Genomic DNA, 4,713 nt, shown 5'->3' with positions numbered 1-4,713 from the left:
TAAACAGACATGGGGAAGGAATTCCCATAAGTCCAATGGGGAACGAGAGGGCTGCTCCTCCCTCCCCAGCCAACGAGCTGAGGAGGGGCTGGGAACAGCAGAGCTAGGGAAATATACGAGCTCCCCGCTTGGAGGCCAGCAGTGGTGGCGGGGGCAGTTGTCCTTCCCATGACCCATGGGGTCTTATCCTGAAGCATTCCTCTCTAAGCAAGGACCCTAGGCCATGGGGTTGGGAGACTGGGCTCAGAGCTTGATTGGGACTGACCAGTCAGGGCAGGAACAGGATTGTCCCCGCCCCTGCCCTTGTGAAATTGGTGAGTTTCTGGGGTAGTTGCTCAAATGGGGGGCAGTGCAGGCATTATATCTTCATTCCCCGGCACCAAGCGTGAGCAGCCTTGGCATTTAGCTATCCAGCCCCAGGACCTGCCATAATGGAACCTTCTCAAAAATGCACAGGTCAAATCCTCTTGCTGGGCTTCGGATCTTTCTGCATAATTATGCTTGGTAAATTGTGACCATTGTCCATTGTTCTTAAATTATGCCAAGCTCTCTGGGCTCCTTTTCCAGAGGCAAATTATACATATTAAACCAGGGACAAAAACACATCATGCTTGAGGCATTCCTGGAAGAAGGCTTTCTCTGTTCCGAAATAATTTTCGCTGCCTGTTTAATATGCCCTTTAAAGATGTTGGACCACTTTGTGGTGTCTGTCTCTTAGAAGCAGACGGGTTGCAGACAAGTTTGTCTGGTTCTTCTGTCTCTCTCTCTCTCTTTTTTTTTTTTTCAGTGAAGCTGGTACTGCCAGCTTGGAGAGTCTTGCTTATTGGAGAACCCCAGATCTCCCCGAAAACAATGATAATATACATTTATCCAACAAAGATTCATTAAGTATTTGCTATGAGCACAGCCCTCCTTAGCATGCTGGGAGCACAGGGGTGACCACAATAGACAAAGTCCCCGCCCCCGTGGAGTGGACATTTAATGAGGACTTACTAAGGGCTTAAAGTGCATTTCCCCCTTCAGCTTCACAGCCTTTTATTAGGTTCAATGTGTGCCCACTTCCCAGACTCTAGTTTTGTAGAGAATTGGAAAGCCAAGTATTTTAGAAACAAAGGGGGAAGGTGGGATCTGGTCATTTATTCCTCATTTACTGAGCACCTAGTGTGTTCCAGGTGTTGTTCTACATGCTCTACGTGCACCGACAGAAGAGCCATAAATGTCTCACCTTTATGCTAGAGTAAGAATTTCCATCTATTGTACAGATAAGGAAACTGAGGCCTGGTGAGTGAAAGCAACTTGCCCTGTGCCAGGCAGGTGAGCCGTGAGGCTGCAGGTGATGCTCTTGAGTCCATGGTAAACAGTCTCTTGTGAAGCAAAGAACCAACAGAATCAAAATAAGACCTGGACCAGGGGAGCGGATGAGAGCTAATTTGGAAGGTTCTAGAACACTGGTGTCTACTTGGGGTGGCATATTCCACTGGCTGTTCCCTGCTCTCAGGGAATCTCTGCTGGCTCTGTTCAGCTCTCCCTCAGCTGGCGGGCAGCTCTCCCCTTCACATCTTTGCCCCCACACCAGGTGTTCACATCCCCTCTCTGTCCCAGGGGCTCCTAGGTGTCCACAGCAAGGCATTGTCCAAAGGTGAAAGGTGGCAGGGGTTTCATTCTCAATCCCACCCACATCCCTCCCACCTTTCTGTCCAGTCTGGGCTCCCTCTTGCCCCACCAGTACTTCTGTTTTGAAACATGCTCAGGCCTGAGGCTCCCTTTAGTTTCAGTTTTGTCTTGAGGGTGGGCCCAGGAGGGGAAAAATTGCCCTTGGGTACCAATGAGAAACAGAGGAGGTGGGAAACACTTTGAAAACATGGTGTGATAGAGCTTTATCATCCAATGAACAAATGGGTGTAGGCGAAATTGGGTGAATGAGTGACAGGAGCTCACATCTCCTACGTCTGTCCGCTCCTCCCTGCCCCAGCCTCAGGTCCCCTAAATGAAGAATAAGCATGTGCTCAATAACTAATACATGAAATAAATGTGGGCGCCCACTGCATGTCTGGCCTTGTTGCAGATGCTGGAGACACAGCAGTGAACAGGATGGAAACCCCTTCCCCCTGGGGAGTGGGTATTCACTGTAGCCGCCTTCACCTGCTCATTCCTTTTTCTTTTCTTTTCTTTTCTTTTTTTTTTTTTTTAAGATTTTATTTATTCATGACAGACACACACAGAGAGAGAAGCAGAGACACAGGCAGAGGGAGAAGCAGGCTCCTTCAGGGAGCCCGATGTGGGACTCGATCCCAGGACCACGGGATCAAAGACAGATGCTCAACTGCTGAGCCACCCAGGCGTCCCATTCACCTGCTCATTCTAATGACCCACTGACCCACTTTGCAGATGGAAAAACCCAGGCGCCAGCAGGTGAAGTGTCCTGCTCGAAACTGTGCAGCTAGGAAACCGAGGCATAGGGCGGTTCAGTGCCTTGCCTTAGATCACACAGCAAGTTCCGTGAACCTGTGTGTGAGAGGGAGCCTGAGGAGGGTAGGGGGTCGCAGACGGGCTGTGAGCCCCACCTAGGGCCGCTGCAGCAGTTAATGGTCAAGTTCAACCTTTCGCACTTGGCCGCGAGAGGGCGCCAGCGAGCCTCCAGCCGGGGTGAGGAGCGCTCGGCCCCCTCCCGCAGGAATGCGGGTGGCGGAGGGAGGGGACGTTGGCTGCGAGCCCAGAGCAGCTGCTACCGCCGCTCAGATCCCGCCCGCCTTCCCCTCCCTGGGACCCTGGGTTTGCTGCAAGGAGGCCAGGGCGGGAGGGACGGCTTTGCAGGGATGTGTGGCCTGTTTTCGCTTCCTCCTTCTCCAGGCTTCCAGCCCAAAGCTTCCCGGGAAAGGCCGGGCAGGATCCAGGAGGCAGAGAATAATACCCATAGCAACATTTCAGTGAATGGCTGTCATTTATGAAACACTTGAGCTCTGACACTTAGTAGGGACTTACTCGCCAGCAGCCCTTCCGTTTTCCAGGTGAGGAAATCCCAAAGCTCAGAAAGGTTTCTTGCTCAGGTCAGAGGTGTCAGGAGCGTCTTAGCCTGGGGGAAACCCCCAAGATGTGCCCTGCTTGGTCGCTTCCTGCCTCAGCCCAGGCTCCTCTGGTCATTTCTTGGCCCTGAGGACTTCTGATCATGCACTTGTGTTCCCCAAAGGCTTCAGGAACTGACCTTGCTTCCTGATCCCTAAGGGCATCCATCACATGCCTCTCCTCTCGGTCCAAGGAGGTCTGGCTCGCAGTGAGAATTTTTCAGAGGAAGCTTGTTACTTGCTAAGGAGGAGGGATCACATTTGGGGTTGATTATTGGGTCTGAGAGCCATGTGATATGCGCCCCAACAGAACCGACAGCCTGATCAGGAAAAACCATCCAGAAACAAGCAGCTATGACGGTCCAGAGAAACCTGTCATAACCCATTCAGCCTGTGGAGTCAAAGAAGGCATCTTGGAGGAAGGAGTATTTAGGCTGAGACCTGAAAGTCTCAGGAAAGTAAGGGTAATCAGGTAAAGCGTTAGGAGTGGGAGACAGAAGATGGTTTTGTTTCAGGGGGAGAGAACAGCCCTTGCAAATACCTGGAAGGGAGGTGGGGCATGGTGATTTGGGGAGTGGTAAGAAAGGGGTTTTGAAATCCTTCTTAGGCCGCAGAGAGTCTCATTTTGACGCATTGATTTACCCACTCATTCTTTCATTTGTCAGATATTTGGATATCTACCGTGTACCACATACTCTTGTAGATGCTGGAGATGTGATCCAGCAGACAAGTCTCCTCCCCATGGAGTTGACATTCTAGTGGAGGGAGACAAGCAAAAAACAAACAACTAATATGTATCAGCAGATGAGAAATAAAGCAGGTTCAGGGGACACAGCGAGAGAGTACTACCTTGTGGCCCCTTTGAGAAGCTGAACTGAAGGAAGGAGCTATGTGGCTATCTGGGAAAAGCTTCCTAGCAGTCGGAGCAGCAAATACAAAGGCCCTGAGGCTGCTTGGGTGACTCGGTGGTTGAGTGTCTGCCTTCAGCTCAGGGCAGCTCAGGGCGTGATCCCAGGGTTCTGGGATCAAGTTCTGCATCAGGCTCCCTGTGGGGACCCCTGCTTCTCCCTCTGCCTATGTCTCAGCCTCTCTCTGTATGTCTCTCATAAATAAATAAATAAATAAAATCTTTTTTAAAAAGGCCCTGAAGTAGGAATGTGCATAGAGCATTTAAGAAATAGTAAGGGGGTCACTGTTCCTAGAATGAAGTGGGTGAAACGGATAGAGTGGGTGATAATTTGAGATTTATATTCAAGGATCAGATCATGTAGGAGGCCTCATAGTTATGGATTTGAATCTAAGAAAGAGGCGGAACCATTGGAGAATTTTGAAAAGAAGAGTGACATTATTTTTCTGTTTTAACAGAATCAGTCTGGGTAGGTCTGTTGTTACTCTGACTTGAAATCCAAAGGTAACAACAATAAGAAGGATCAATAATTCCATGACGTAAAAATAAGGCTAACTTACACCACAGAAAAGTTGAAAAAAATAGGGGAAAAGTGTACTTCATATTACAGTCTCCCTAATCTCCATAATATGTAAAGAGTTTCTAGGAATTAATAATAAAAATATAAACAACCCAATAGAAAAACCTGAGCAAAACGTGTGCTCAGAATGTTCACACAAAATGAAATACAAACAGTTCTTTGAC

The 4,713-nt window shown here is 49.3% G+C and overlaps 1 protein-coding gene across 1 annotated transcript in view; it reads left to right on the top strand.

Annotated features, from left to right (window-relative positions):
- The window catches only part of COL5A3 (collagen type V alpha 3 chain), a 60,084-nt gene that overhangs the window by 4,533 nt on the left and 50,838 nt on the right, over positions 1 to 4,713 (top strand). The window lies entirely within an intron of this gene.

The sequence above is a fragment of the Vulpes vulpes genome, chromosome 9 (genome assembly GCF_048418805.1).
Source record: "Vulpes vulpes isolate BD-2025 chromosome 9, VulVul3, whole genome shotgun sequence".
Lineage (NCBI taxonomy): Eukaryota > Metazoa > Chordata > Mammalia > Carnivora > Canidae > Vulpes > Vulpes vulpes.
Note: the sequence above shows the minus strand (reverse complement) of the source record. Positions and strands in the feature narration are given on the sequence as shown.